At 38.1% G+C, this 16415-nt stretch overlaps 1 protein-coding gene across 6 annotated transcripts in view; it reads left to right on the top strand.

Annotated features, from left to right (window-relative positions):
* Positions 1–16415, top strand: part of GBF1 (golgi brefeldin A resistant guanine nucleotide exchange factor 1) — a 107245-nt gene that overhangs the window by 7804 nt on the left and 83026 nt on the right. The gene's annotated exons all lie outside the window — the stretch shown is intronic.

Here is a 16415-nt window from a genome sequence, read left to right as displayed (position 1 = left end):
TATTGGTAACAGAAGTAGAACACAAGACTGTAGTGTGTATTGTGACCACTATTTTTCCTCACAACCCATCTTTCTCCCCTTCCCCCAATATTTTCTGGTTTTGTAGTTTCAGAAGTGATTGTTTAAGTGTAACCCAAGTATGTGTTGAGAGTTTGGAGGTGAAGCTAATCCTAAACTCCACATGGCATTCTGCATGTTCTTCCCAGGATTTCTCTTGTTGATTGACGTAAACTTTATTTCTGGTCCCTTTATTACAATGAGTCCTCTGAGCTGCACTCAGCCTTAGTTTGAGATGGGCTTTTTGCATTTCTGACTGTGATGCATGTTCATTCTTGCATCAGTGCTGAGTCTAGAATCTCGTAAAAAGTGTGTTCCTTAGAAGTACAGTAGTGCTGCTTCCAAGTGATGACAAGAGGTGCTGAGGACGTGTGCCAGTTCTAAGCCCTTATTCCTTCCTCTTTTGTGTCTGCCTGTAAATGTAATGCTTTGCTTTTCTTTGCCAGGTTAACTTCCTGTGGTTGTAAGTAGGATTTTTCTGTCAGAACATGACATCTTAGGGAACTCCTGAACAGCTTGGATTTCTGGATAGTGTCTTTGTTCTGGATGTTATGCTTGTACCTGGACTGCGTGACAGTCTGGATTTGTGGGATTTTTTGTAAGTTCACTCACCTTCTGTAAGATAGGCGTGCAGTCACCAGAGGTGTTTTGGGAGGAAATTTTCCTTTTCTCCCTTCTATGAGATAAAATTTTCTTTGAAATAAGCTTCCTGAAGTTCTTTGCCATTATTGCAAATATCTCTTCTCATCAACAAGAGCAGGGAATGTCAGGATGCTCAAATAAATGCAGTATAAGTAAATGTCAGGGACTGGCCATTTATCTAGAGCAGCTAGATACAATGTGCTGTTGACTTGTTGGGGGAAAAAATGCAAGTTCACTATCCGCTTATGTTAGAGAAAGCAAAGTTTAATGTACTGAGAGATTCAGAGACTCCCTTTGTATTAGTCATCATGTAAGCATGGTTCCTGCTGAGATAGTAATTGCTTGTATATGGGGATGAGAGCATGTTGGTTTGACAACATGGGATTCTTTTATACAGGTAATTTCAGCTTCAGTGACTGCTATTTACTGACTAGTGTCTTGAGATAGGACATCACTGCTGGGCTCCATCTTTTTTCCATTTTAGACATGGACTTGTTCTCAGGCAATACTTTGGATGATACAGAGTCTCCTGCATCATCTTCCAGGCAATCAAAAGTCCAGTCCCCAGCAGAGGGGTTTTTTGGTGATTTTTTTTTTTTTTCACTAGACCTTCCTTTCATGTCTCTTTCATTAGCTCATGGAAACGCATTGCTTTTATATTTAAATTTATTCAAGCTGTAATCTTTGACATTTGAGTTAGCTTTTAGTACAATTTTGCATTTATAGTAATATATATTATGTATTTTCTCAATCCCCCAAGAACCCATTTTAATCTGTTCCAGATGCAAATTTCAGGCTGTCTTGTCCCATCTCCCCTCTTGCTCTCTCCCTCCCTTCCCCTCCCCCATGGAGCATGTTTGATCAGGTGTGGCAGGAATATCCACTGTCAAGCTGCGCCCTTTATATTAGTCAATATTATCCTTCCTTCCCTCCCACTCCCTTCATTCTCCTCTGGGCTTTACCAGTTGATTTATAATTTTGGAATTCTCATCGGAGTCTGTAATACAGTTTGTTCATTATTTAACCAAAACCTGTTTAATGAGCAAAGAGAGGCAATGTAAATGTTAGGCATGTTGCAGTGGAGTACCTTTTGTTCTCCTCTGAGCTAGTGGGTATTAACTCTGTCATGACTGTGATGCTGAAATACCCTGGTCAAGGGTATAAAGATGCACTGTATGCCCCCAGCAGCTAACGATTCCTGTTTCAAAGTATTGCTCCTCAAGAGTAACTAAATTACATACTGGAAAGCTTGCCTGCAACTAAGTATGGTATCCCATCCTGTTGTAACATCTACATGTGCTCTTGGAGGAAGCATATAGAGAAGATGTGTTGCTCAGCACAAACAGTCCCATGATGTGGTAAGAGTAACTTCACTTCTACAGTTCAGCATACCTAGCAAAGGGCCTTGAACCTGAATTATATTTTAAAGTTTCTCTTTAAGATTCTGATAGAGAAACTTAATTTCTGTGGCAGTTTTATGTAGATTTATAAAAAAAGTTTAATAATTTAAAAATGAACAGCATATCTGCTCTGATCCACTGTCAATTGATTTATTGGATGCCATTTTTACACTTTCGTGGGCTGTGTGTATTTTAGTTATTATTGACAGTAGTTGCCTGAAAAACAGAAAGGAGACATAGAGGTTCTGTTGTCCTGGGTGATGCGTAAATTAATCCAAGATAAATTTAATAGCTGAATGCTTGCTATGCTAAGATGAGCGCAATAAGCTTAAGTTTGATGGCGTATTTCTAGTGCTTAGAAAAAGCAGAAGACAGTGTCCTGAGTTATGACCATATGGAAGCAATGACTATCAAGCTTTTTCCAGGCATACGAAATTGAAATACAACTACATCTTCAAAGGTTATTTTAAAACTAATGAAAACCTGTATTGATACAAGTTTGGATCTAGGGCCACTGTCACTGCAGCTTCCATTTGACTGCTCTTTAAAGAGAGCTGAGTACCCTGAAAAATATGTCTGGACATTGAAATATTTGTTCATTTTGTCAGTTAAGGATTTAGGTCAGCAAAAGGAAGCTTCTTTTTAGCATCCAGTGATAACTGAGCACTGTCTCTTTCATGAGTGGTTCTAACTTAGGATGTTCTCTAGGTCAGCAGAGAAAGGTTTTATAACCACAAATAGCTGGAAATATGAATTAATTATAAACCTGCTTTTCCATGATTTCATGAGGATTGGGTTTCTTTAAATGCTTCTCTGGCTGTTTAAATCTTCAGAATTCTGGTATGATGTAGAGGTAAGAGCAGATACTTCTCTAGTTATTCTTCTCATTGCAGAATTTGTGCTTTGCTCTGGCCAGGGGAATGAGTCAGTCACCAGGATTTTTGTGCCTGAAGTGCTGCCTACTGGTGTGTAGGATGGCTTTAGGACAGGAATGACTGACTACAACTGCCTTGTACAAGTCATGACTGCAGTGGGAGAAGCAGGTGTTTGTGGAAAGTGTGTGCATCGAGAGTCTATTTAAATAAGGTTTAAACTAGGTAAACACACCTGTGAAGAGGTGCTTGTGTATATTTTAGGTCCATGAGTGCCAGACTGCAAGGTTTGAGTCCTTTTATCCTCTGGTGGTTCAGAGTTGGTGCATTTAAACAGAAGCTGCAGAGTAAGCTGTTAGAAGCACTCTGATTTCATGCACATTCATGACATTTTAAATGAATGCTTGTACAGTGGGTTCAGAAGAATCTTTTCATGGCTTATTTCAGACAAGAAGCTGCTGCAAATCTCCATCTTTAGAGGGTTGGCTGGGGCATTAAGAGCTGGCTAAAGGTCAAATGACTGTAACCGTAAGAGAACCTTTGCCCAGTGTACTGACTTAATATACTTGTTACTGTAGCCATCAGTTTTCTGGTATGTAGACTTGATTGCACACTCATTTTGTTGTGTCTGAGCTCTGGAAACTCAGTTTTTGTGGAAAACCTGACAGTTGTATAAAACAATACGGGAATTTTATCCTGATTTTGGATTAATATCTGAACTTTTTCTGAAAGATGTAGTTTTAAGAAGCAGCAAATTGGTAGTAAATATAAATATGTGGCCTCCTCTCAATGCTATTGGAGTACTATTGGATAGACTATGGTATGTTCATTGAAGTTAAGAAATCAGAAAAAATTTGTGTTTGGGGTTTTTATATAAAGAAGTGTAGGAATTAGACTATATGAATGTGTGATATGTAAAGTGCTGCGATGCTTACTGCTTTGCAGGTAACAGCCATACCGTATTTTCTTTATTATTTGGGTCTTGAGTTTCTGCTAGAAGTGTCTGAACTTACTGGCAAATAACAAATATGATGATCTGTATACTGTGGTATTTCTCAGATTGTTTGCATTGAAGGATAGAAATGTTATTTAGATCAGCTATGAAAAAAATTAAAGCTTTTTTTTTCTGTTGCATATCTGGTTCCTATAAAAGATCTACAACATTCACTGATCTTATAGATCATGTCTGTTCTTGTGATAACTCAAAAAAATAAAAGGTTGTTGTTGGTTTTTTTTTGTTTTTTTTTTTTAAAGTAACAGGTATTCATACATGTTAACTTGGTATTTTTGAAGACCAAGCAATTCGGGCTAACATTTAGCTTATGTTGCATTCTCTATGAATTTTTAAAGAAGAACGGAAAGGGTATAACAAAGGTTAGGAAACTGATAGAATAAGGTTTCTTCCATAACTTTAACTTGGCCTCACTCTAATTAGTGGATGACAATACAATTTTAGTCCATATTGAATGACCTGACACTGTGTACAGAAGTGGTAATTTATTTCTCTTCAAATTTTCTTACTGTAAGAAATATGAATATTAAGGTGCCAACTTAAATTTGATACTTTGATTGCAGGTTGAACCCATACTTCATTTCTGCCAACTGTGTTCAGACAATACAGTAAAAATTGTCATTTTAAAAACAAGTTTCTAGTCCAAATGAATGCAGACATCCTCCCGACTGCACAGAGAATGTAAACCAATGCAGTATTTTGGCTTTGAAGCTGCAGGTAGTTCCAAATACTCTGAGTGAGGTTAATCTTTTTCATCTCGTAGTAGTATCAAATTAATCAAATAACTGTCTTATAGCTGAGGTCCTTGAATCTTCCTCAGGGAAGATGTCTCTATTGATATTTTTGGCATAGATTTTCTTGGTGTTTTCTTGGAGAAATAAGAAGTCAGGCTTTTCCCAGGTGCTTGCTATCCTTGTGCTTTACTTTCTAAGTGATTTTCCCAGAGTGACACTGATGTGCTCTAAAAATGGTAGCTGTACTGCAACTGGGATGGGAACTTCTCAAACCCGAAATGAACATGAGAATTGTCATAATTTCACTTAAGATTTAAATTATTTTCTGTATAAAGGAAGAAGGAGGAGGAGGAATGTCCTTGATGAAGAATGATTTACAGATGCACCAAGACAGGCACCATAACTTTTTCAAGGCTTTTCTGTTGTGTGCAGGACAGCATTTATGCAGAGTGTGTGAGGAGTCAGTTATGGATGGTGTCACTCTGAGCTCTAATTGATTCTGTTGAATTGTACATTGAGCCCTTCAACACAGGTTACTGAATGAAATTAGAGCTCCTGCAAAGGAGAGTCTTGTAATTGAGATATTTGTAACGAGTACTGAACAGACAGAAAGGGATAAACTGTGGTTGTGTAGAATCCTTAATTTGATAACTTTTTAGCTCTTGTGTTAATCTTCTGGTTTTTGTTTCTGAGTAGTAAGGAACTTAATGGATAAAATTGAAAGAAGTGGAGTGGATCTCAGAATATCTAGAGCAAAAAAATGGAACCAACCCAGTAAGGTGGTCTTCACACTAGGTATTTCTTCATGTCTCCTAAAGTCCCTTTTGCAGTTCAGCCCCACAACCTTTGTGATACCACTTAAGCATCGTTTCAATACAGTTCTTTCAGTGCAGTTTAACACTAGAGCTTGGAGCTTAAGTCTTCCTTCAATGCATGGCTAATGACTGGCAGGTACAGGCAGGAGATGGTGCTGTTGGAAGGAATTGTTTCCTGACCCTTAATCCTTAAGGACCCAAGGATTTAGATGGACAAGCACTCCTGGCTGTTGCTTGGAAGAGTTCCCACAGTAGGCTTGTTCTGTAACACCAGCCTTCTGTTACCACTGCGGGGCTGGGCTCTGAAGAGCTGCCACATGTGCATGATGTGCAACTGACTCTCTCTTGTTCCACACTTGTTGAGCAATTACTTTCCCACTTGTTGGGCACTCCATTATTTCCTTCAGTTACTGCTTCTGTGTGAAGTGGAGCCATAAAGGAAATGGCTTAATGGATGTACATTAGGGGGCAATAAATTGCAGTTTGATTTGGTGGACTGGCAGTACCAGATGCTCCATAGAAGCTAAGGTTCCTCTTAAGTCAGGCATTGAGATTTTGTAGTGAGTTTTTTTGATGGTGATGTTTTTGTCAAGAGTAGTGAAAAGGAATTGTGCCTGATTAAGAGACCTTAAGGTTATTTGCATTATAGTAAAAACTATGTGGAAGGAGGAGTATACATGAAATTGCTTAATTCTACTAGCAGTTTGCTAAGTATATAGCTCTTCTGTTCTGTCATCTTCCTTCTTTTACTGGTCTTCTCCCCTCACTCAATAGTTGCCATCTGACCTGTTAAAAATGTTGTCACAGAGGTGATTTACTTCAAAGAAGCAATAGCCTGTGTCAGAAAGTGCAGGTGCATATTTATATTGTTGCATAACATGTAATAAGACTGCCAAGAAGTGTTGATTATGCATACACAAGAAGCATACTGAAGTATTCCTTATCTCAAAGAGTCTGTAGCTTAAGAGGGTAGCAACAGAGAGAAATCATTATGTATACAAAGTTGTTAAACACTTGAGGGTTTTTCTTAATGTTTACCTCCATTTGTCATTTAAACAGGCTGTTGTTGGCTGATCCCTAATATGGTTTATACCAAGATGTGAGTTTGAAGGAGAGGTTTGAAAGAAGATACAATTGGGCAAAATGTCCTTTTCTTCGGGAATAGTGCAGCGATTTGTGGTAAAATGCTACTTCTCTCAATAATTAGTGTGGAATAAAAAAGCCAGTAAGAAAAGAGGTAGAATGGCAGGGATTAAAACGTAAGTGTAAAAGTAGCAGACTAATGGAGAACATTGTTATTAAAATAGCAGATTGATTGGTTAGGGAATGTTAATAGTGAGGGGATATGTACTTGGTGGCTTGTCCATTTGAGGTAAACTTGTAAGAGCTTTTTCTTCTTAGGGTAACTGTAGCTTGTTAACTGAATGTTGTAGTACAGACTATTGTTGAAGGGTTATTTTTTGTTTGTGCTTGGTTTTGGGGGTTTTCTTTGCAATCAGAAAAAGAATTAATCTTCCAATGTGTTATGGACCTCCTCACTGTGAGTTCTTAAAAAAATGTTGGCTGGACAGTCAAGATGATACTGGCTCCAGTATTGGTCAGAGCATGGTGCTGATAGCACCAAGGTCGTGGGTTCAATCCCCATATGGGCCATTCACTCAAGAGTTGGACTTGATGATCCTTGTGGGTCCCTTCCAACTCAGAATATTCCGTGATCTGTTGTCTTGCTTTTGTAATTTGTATTTAGAAAATTATACAAGACAGCAGTTATGTCCAGGAGAGATATAAAACTGGTGCATACAGTCCTAGGAAAACTCGGTTGTCTTTTAGATGACATGATTTTAACTTGCTTTTCAGTGCTTTTCAAAGCTACAAAAAACCCCAAAATTTGATGTATAAAGTCTGCAATACAGTGGCTTAAAGGTAGGGTCTGAGGTTTTGTGATATGATGGATTCTGAAGTGAGAGATGGAAGTGTCGTGGGTGATTTTTTGTTGGTATCAACAGGTACTTTCTGGGGAAGAACTTTGTGAGTGAATGGAAATCTGTGGTTTTGTTAAAAGAGTGAGGAAAGCTAAATCATGAATTAAATGTATGTAAATGTTTTAGGGACGGTGAATCAGTACATGTCTTCACAAAATTATAGGAGATAAAAAACCCTATCTTGAGAAGGAACATTTATCAAGTGGTCATTGTAGAAAATGGATAGATCTGCACTGGTACCGTGTGATGTACTCTATCCATATGACTTGGAAATGTTATTGGAAGTGTTAAAGCACCCTGCTCTTGCAGAACTGTTAATAGTTGGATATTTCTTCTTTAGTTGAAGGGCATGGATAGATATAGAATCCTCATCTCTTGAACTTTCTGAAGTTAATATGTCTGTGCTTTTTGCATGGTGCAGTTGTGACGTTAAAACTTGTCAGTTCAAACCGCTGTTGTATTCAACATGTTGTGAAAGAAAGAGCAGGTGTATAGTTTTGTGACAGTTGAAGAATACGTGAGATGTTATGACAAAAACAGCCCAGTGTGAGGTGAGTAGAAATGAAAAAGTAAAATATGTTAATGAGAATTTGCACATATATGCCACAGAAGTAAAGTTTGAGGTGATAACTGGCTTTAGCTATCCTGTTAAAATGAACAGATCGATAAACAACTTACTCTAATGTATTTTGCACTGTAATTGCAGTTACACAATTGCAGTACTCAAGGGGTGTACTTCATTAACGCTTTTTAGCTGAATATGTTAAATTCTCCAGTGATGGTGGTTCTTTGATTGTTAGAGCCTCTATCTGTACCCTAATACAAGCACTTAAGAAGTTCTGTTTTCCAGTTCTGTCCTTGTATCTGTAAGCTGAAACTTCCTCCTAGACATATTGAAGTTGTAATTTAGAGAGTTTTTCAGAAAGTGTAAGCTGGTGCAGGAGTCTGAGTGCTTGCATGACTGTAAATAATTCTCAAAGCTCGTGCTACTTAAATGAGATGAGATACTTCAAAACAGTGCTCTTCTCTTTTAATCATGTTTAGCTTGATACTGGGAGGAATTTTTTTGTTCAGATGTGTCTTTGTGCCCTGTTACTTTTCACGAAATTATATTTTTTCTTGATGCAGTGACAAAGTCTGCAAAGTGGCTGTTGAATTAGATTCCGCTTACAGCTTGATTAACTGCCTAAATAATTCAAGGGTCAAGTTGTAAATATGAGGAATCGTTGAAATAAATAAAGATGTGGTTGTTACCTTGACCATGGCGTACTGAAAGAGAATGGTCTATTAGGTCTGGCTATAGCCTATGGGAGGAGCTTTGTTGTAGAAATAAAATGAGTGGCAGGGGTAAAATATGGTTGCTTATGTAAGCATATTTAGTAACTGCACTTAGCAACTTGGATGTTCTTCAGGGTGGGATTAGACAGTTTATAGTGGCCTGTAATAGTTCCGTAATAATGAAGATGACTGTCATGATAGCATCCAGGAGCCATCATTAGCTGGTTTTCCCTTCAGTCTGAGGTTTTCGTGTTTTTCATTCAGAAACACCATGTTTTCTTTACATATTCAGCTTTTACTGAAAAAAAAAAAAATGTTTTGACTATCTGAAGTGCAAATATATTAAGTCAGATTTAAAATCTAACAAGCACTGTCAGATTTCACTTCTGTGCTTTCCTCTATTAAATACATCCTGCCTCAGCATGAGGTTAGCACTTCAGATGTGATCAGGCTGGTACAGGGAGGAGGAGAACACAGTCCTGGGAATATTTACTTTGGTGGCATTGTTGATGATGAACACTAAGATACAGGATATATATGTGCTCAAATATTTCCCAGTCTGTTAAAATATGGTCAACAGGAAGAGACTTTTTCAGTTGAAACAGAAGTACTAATTTAGATTTGGCAAAGAGCTAAGTTCTAAACAACAAAATTTTCTGAAAGCATGTATCTTCTTTGTGTGGTACAGGAGTCTGAACACTTTCATCATGAAGGCTTCTGTTTCTTAATGAAAGGGAAGAATAAGGGAAGAAACATCCATGTTTGGCAAATAAAAAAACTAGCGCTTTCTTGGGGAAAAGGCTTTGCCAGGAGTGTTGGAAACATAGGAGAGGAAGAAATAAAAATATTCAGACATTGTAGAAAGCAATAGGACTTTAACAGTACCTGAATGGTAATTCAAGAGTTGGAAAAAATAAAGAAATTTCAGAGAAAGTAAATTGCTGAAGAAATGTATTATTAAATAATGAGGAGGAAGACCATCACAGGCATCCTGGAACGCTTAACTTAATGGTTATTTGGTAACTATTGACCTTTTAAGCATTGTGTCACAGACAACATCAGGTTAAATTTTGTAAACAGTTTCTCCCTTCACTTTTATTAACAATCCGTTAGAAATCTGAAAGGGCAGTTCATTCTCATTCAGCTGCCTTTAAATTGTAGGTTTTTTCTTCTTGTACGTTCTTAATGCTATGAGTTTTGCAGCCTGTACTGGTCCTTGTTCACTTGCATGAGGCCCATGTGCTCCAGCGGAAGGTCACACACTCCCTTTCACTCTGCAGGAATAGCAGGTGATGGTACCAGCTGTTCACATCCTTGTATTAGATGCCTGAATTTGAGCAGCTGTATGAGGCTGCTAATAGACTCTTACATGTAATGCAGTTCATATCTTGACCACATTTCACTTGATCGTACTCAGCCCTGGCCAGTATTTTTTTTAACATCTTTCAATTCCACCTTTAAGGTGCTCCTTTTCTTCCTTGTGCTGGTCTGCACTCCTGTTGTATCATGTGTTAGTCAGATGCTTGAAAAGTGTTCCAGTGTTGCAGATTTGAAAAGGAATGGGTACCAGAAAACATGCAAACACTACAGGGTTCAAGGAAGCAGGAACAATCTCTCTAGCAAAAACATTTTAAAATTTTAAAGATTTAGTGCTGTAGTGAAATTAATCTGGACTGATCTAAAGGGTGTACTTGTCCTTAAATAGTACTGCTTTTGGGTACAAACCTAGATGTGGGTGTTTGTTTGTTTGCTTGTTTGTTTGTTTGAGAAAAATGGGTCAAAAGTGCTTTTGTTCTGAAGAATCTGCCTCCATCCAGCCAGTTGAAGAGGTCTTGTTATGTGAATCTGCTATTAAAAGAAGGCTACAGGGGTTTTTAATTCCACCTTGAGTAATAAAATTGGCCTGGCCATGAGTTTTGATATGGCCACAGTTGATTTCAACTTCTGCTTTTTATTTTAAAAAGCTTCTTTGTGCCCTGTTAGGACCCTCTGTTAAGCCAGTTAAGTAAAGGGTGGAAAAGTTGAAACTGCCTGTCTGTGCTTTCCAGAAAAGGGGCGGAGGGAGCCAAAGGAAGGATATTTACCATTTTAAACCCTTTCATCTCCTTTGTTCACTTCTTTCTCTTGCATCAATGGTTTAACCTCCCATTGCTGTCTCTGGAAGAGTCATGGTACCCAGAACTGAGAAATACCTTGGTTCCACTGACTAGCCACCAATGTGACGACAATCTCTTCTTGCTAATGAAATTCTGAGAAATTACTTTGTTGTTTTGTGGTGATTTTTTAAGTGGATTTTTTAGTGAATTTCTTTTTCCCTTGGTTTTGTTGTGGGGTTGGATTTGTGGTTTTGGGGTAATTTTTTTAGGTTTTTTGGGGTTTTTTTTGGTCGGTTGGATTTTTCTGAATGGGGTGGGTTGGTTTGTTTTTCTCCCATTGCTATAATCTCAAAAAATGCACTTTGAAATGAAAGTAATACTGATGCAGGAGCTGTGAAGATCATCTTTTAGCAACATGGAGGTGGGAAGAGAGTTTATTTGTTCCTTTCCTCAAAGGATCTCAGGGAGAAATTCAACAAAAGCAAAGTTATCAGAAGTTGCGTGTTAAGTGTTTTATAAAATTACGAATATAAGAGAACCTAGCTGTGTAGTTAGGAGGAGATAGCATGGGATCAGAAGTATATGGAATAATATAGGAAGAATATAACTGTTAATATAGTGAAGTGGCTTAGCTCAGATCATTCATGAGACCTTGTTCTTACTGCTCCAAAACTCAACTAATTTTAGCTGGTCAACATTCTTAAATTGAACTATCCACAATCTAGAACTGATGTGTGTTGCTTTTCTCCAGCAAAAATGGCACAGATTTTTTTTTTTTCTGGATGAGTAATTGGCTCTCCCATGGCAGATTAGAGCAGTAAGCTCCTTGTTAAGCATCGAGAATTTTTAAGAGAGTCTTACAATTTCTTGCTAGACACCCAGTGTTAATTGGTTGAAACAGCCAGTTAATTTTAACTTCATGTTTCACATTTTAAATTGTTTTTAACTGTTCAGGTGTCTCTGTCAGACATAAAGAAAGCAGTTGAAGTAAATAGCTGTATCAAATGAAGCACCTCTTGTCCCTGCTTCCAAAATAAACTGGGAATAATGCTTTACACATTTTGTCTCCTTTAACTCTACAGGCAAGCAAGAGAGGAAGCATGGATTAACATCTAGTGATTTCTAGGAGCTCAGATTCCTCTGTGCTTGGTCTGACTGACAGGGACATGTGGCTCAAGTGCATCTGGAAATGTATCACTGGCAAAATTTGGTTGGGTAAATATAGCAGGAATGGGTTGTCAGGGCAGGAGACAGTTTGTTCTGGGAAAGGAAGTGCTGTCTGTCTGTTGCCTGAATAACAATTTCCTATATTTCTGAGGCATACCTATTTCTTTCAGCGTAACTGAGGTAACAGCAGGCTCTGATGTACTTGCTGTGTTCTGCTGTCATATGTTCTTATGGTGGAAGTGCTATCAGAAATGGTAAAATTGGCAGAAACAGCTATAGAGAACTGATACAAATATTTTCTATGGTGTTTAAATAGTAGTGGCACACGCTTTGGTCTAGAGGCAGGGACATAAACAGTGAAAAGTAACCCCCAGAGTTTCAGGACATGGTTATACTGAAGAAATCTGACTTCTGCTTAGGTGCAAAATTGTTTCTAAGCCACATGGTTCCAGAAAGCAACCAGACAACCAGGCAAACAACCACCAACCCCTTCCTTGAAAATGGGTTGAAAGCCCATATTCTAAAATTCCTGTCTTTGTTGGCAGTCGATATATAGGTAAATGAGCAGGGATAGAAAAAGCCAGTCACAAGGCTTTCCTCCAGCAAAAGCTGATTGGCAAAGCCATAAAGCTTCTTGAAGTATTGTGATGATGATTAAAGTCTCAACACAAATCATACTGTTTGCAGAGAAAATTGAATGAATTGTGTTAGCGGGTGGCCTAGAGAAGTCTATGCAGGCATATCAATATAGACTGTATTTTGCAGAGAAAGGCATAATCATGGGCAATGACAATTAAAATCATAACAGAGGCAGGCAGTATCAAATGTAACAGTAAATTACAGATTCTTTTAAGTTTTATCAAGGGAAGTTGGAGATTACTACAGATTGGAAAATGCAGCATTTTCCTAGTGCGGTGGGCTGTTTCGTTCATCGACTTGCTCAAGAACTTATTGAAGATAGAAACCCTAACAATTTTGTGCACAGTGGCTGTGTGTGGTTAGTTACTGATTCTGTTGCCTTTCCCGAGAGGTTACTCCTGAGAGTTTATGTTGCTTCCCACCATAGTGAGCTCAGTCTGGTGCCCTGTGATGTGGCTGTGTCTGGGGTGGGGTGAGCAGCCAACAGGTGCACAGCATACCACGCAAATGTGGAGGCAGGGAATTTGTGTCCAAGGGCATTGGGGGTAAATAACTATAGTTGTAAAAAGTGTTACATGAATGCTAACATTTTCACTGAGCAATAAGTCTGTTCTGAAAACTGTCTCACAAACTTCCATATAATAAACTTAAATTTCTATCCTCAGAAGTCTGAAGAGCTTAACCAATATTGAATTTTCTTTGGCATTTAGGAAAAAATGAATAGTTTGCTGGAGGATGCAACTGATTCAGACTAAAGGTTGTCCAAAAACTTTCTGTAGTTACAAGCAGTAGGGTAAGAGATGGGATTCTGTGTTTTTTGAGTAAAAACTCCTTGATTAAGTTAACTGTTTTGTCAATGTACAATTTTGTCAATGTACAATTTTCTTCAAAAATATCTGTAAGCCCCCAGGATAAATTCATTATTTCTTCTGATTGTACCAGGTCCAAATACTGTATGTCATGACATAGGCAGGGAAAAAGCCTTGCCATTTCTTATAGTGCCAACTCAAGACTTGTAACCATTTACTAGTTATGTTACATAGCACGCCTGGCTTGCCTAGGCCTTTTGCAATGTAGATTTCAGCAGCTGGAACAGTTCTGTAAGCAGAAACAAATCATCAATGTTTGACTTATTGTTGCACTATTGTCCGCATGCATGCCTCTTATTCCAAGTGTTCCGAATTCCAGCAATTGAGATTTGAAGTCTACCCTGTAGAAGTCTCTCTTTCTCTTCAATGCTGTTCGTCAGTGCCCTTTTAATCTAGTTCTTTATTCCATTTTATTTTTCCTTTGCCAGTTTCACCCTGGAATAAAAGTGAAAGGGCTAAGCTTCATGTTTCAGGTGAAATTTCACATCAAGAGGCACCTGTGCTCTGTGATCATTGGGTACCAGTACAGTGCTGTTTGTTTTATTGCATCAGCTGTCAATATGAGTGACAACAAAAGACTTTTTAATCAGGTATTTAGCAGCAGAAATTAAATCAGGCATAACTTATGTTCAGAATATATTATCTGTTGTTCCTTCCCTTGACATTTACATCTTGTTTTAAAATGGCATAATTCTTCTCTGAACCAAAGGCAAGAAGCTGAAATTGTCTACAGTGCATTAAAAGTGTATTAAAAGAATCAGACTGTGATATTAAAAAGAACTGCAGTTACTTAAATTTGAAAGAAATCTAGAAGGACCAAAGCACAAGGTGATTATTTGTAAAGGGCTTTGAGATTGCAAAGTATTATGTGCAAGAAATACGGAGTAGTATTGGGAGGTATATGCAAGAAGGTTTTGGACCTGCTGTTTTGAGGAAAGTGACTAAAATACTTAAAATTCTTCCACTGGAGCTTTTTTCTGCAGGGATTCCTTCTGGGACCACTGTTCCATGATGAGTGACTTTGCTCTGGATGTGTCTGCATGGTGATTTATTCAGGGTGGCTGTAGAATTACTTTTAACTGTGATCTAGCTGTGTTGCTAGGTGTTGTCATGGAAATAGGAAACATTTAATCCCTGTAAGTATAACTATTCTGCATTCTACAGTTCAGTTGCAACTGTCCAGGTAATACTAAAGTATATGGTATTTAAACCTTTTTTGTGATAGTAAATGCTGAGTTGCTAACCTGTTCTCATAATCTCAGCTGTTTGATTGTATGAGGAAGATGGTTGTTTCATTGGAAGCCTTCAAAATTTTCTGCTCTTGTAACTACTAATTCTGGGACAAGAATGCACATCATTAGATGATGAAAGGAGTAAACAGGAACATGGAGGTATATCGAATCTAAGTGGGAGCATAGTTGCTTTGTTCTTGATGTCCTCAAGAGCACCTTTTAGGTGGTAAGTATGTGGGAGGCGAGTTGATAATTTCTTTCAAGTGATACCTTAGTGTCTGGTATGTTCTGAGCTGAAATTTCACTTCATGAAAATTGGCTGAAGTATTAGCTTAACTTAGTCTTTCAGTCTGAGCCCATAACCTTTAGCTGCACAGAACCTTATTAGCTACAACCAGCAGTTGTAAAACACTTGTGCTGCAACCTTATTTTTGGTTCTAAGAGAAGAATCATTTAATGCTTAGAAATAGAAAAAGCAGTGAAAACACGGCAGAACTTGGGACCAGCATACAGACCTTTCATGTGCCCCTTATGCATGCATAGCTGAAGTTTGATATGTGAAGAAACTGCCTGAGTTTCTTGTAGGGCATAAACAGCACTTAGGGCCCTTGTAAATGCCACAGAAGCTGCTTTGCAAAAAGAGCATGCTTTTCCAAAATTTTTTTAGCGTTGTCTTCCATGACTCCTGTTCCCTTTTTCTCTTTTGCTGTTACTTTCTGTTCATGCCTTTTTTTTTTTCAGTCTGTTCCCATGTAAACCCTTTCTGTGTCAAACTTAGAACTAACGTAACTTTTCAATAGGAAACCCTTTGTATTTGTCTGACACGGTTCTTCTCACTTCCCATTCTTTATGGTCTTCTGCACAGTCAGCACTGAGTTTTTGTTGGGCTCAATATAAAGGGACTTAGAAAGGCAGGTGCTTCTGGATTTGAATTTATGAGACTTCCAGACATGAGTGTCATATGTGCTTTTTTTTCTCCCCTGTCTTCTGTAATGCTCTGTAGTCTGTAATAGGTTGAGTTGTAACATTCATTAAACCATTCCTCACATTCCCTGCTTTGAAAGCTTATCAGGACTGCTTTGATTTAGTTATCTGGAACAAAAAAAAGCCATTTGTGAAGGTTGGAATGGAACTCTGGAGCAATAATATATCAGAGATCAGATTCAGGTCCCAGTTGTATTATTCCTAGGGATTTATTTGCCTGTGTACACACAGGCAAAGAGTGGTGTGTATGGAAGACTTGCAGGAATGCAAATTGGACACATTTTGTTGGGACCTGTAGGGGATTTTCACTGGTTCATAATTTTTCAAAGGTTTGTTATACATCAGGCAGCCACTGCCTCCTCTTTAAACCTTTAAATCCCCCCTCTTTTTCCTGTTCTAAAGGTCAGATTTTTTTGACAACTGTGTGCAGGAACAAGATTTGTTAAATCCCTTCATTTTTATTCATACAAATACCAGTGTTTAGTGAGCAAGAGTTACCCCAGAATTCAGAAGCACATAAAGCTCAGTACAAGCCTTCTGAACCTAAATTCAGTTCAGAGATGTATCTCTCAAAACTGAATCTGCCATCTGAATGTTAACCCTTGGCACTGCACAGGGAATGCATGGTAGAAATTT

The sequence above is a fragment of the Corvus hawaiiensis genome, chromosome 8, assembly GCF_020740725.1.
Source record: "Corvus hawaiiensis isolate bCorHaw1 chromosome 8, bCorHaw1.pri.cur, whole genome shotgun sequence".
Classification (NCBI taxonomy): Eukaryota; Metazoa; Chordata; class Aves; order Passeriformes; family Corvidae; genus Corvus; species Corvus hawaiiensis.
The sequence above is the reverse complement of the archived record's forward strand: the minus strand, read 5'-3'. Positions and strand labels throughout refer to the sequence as shown.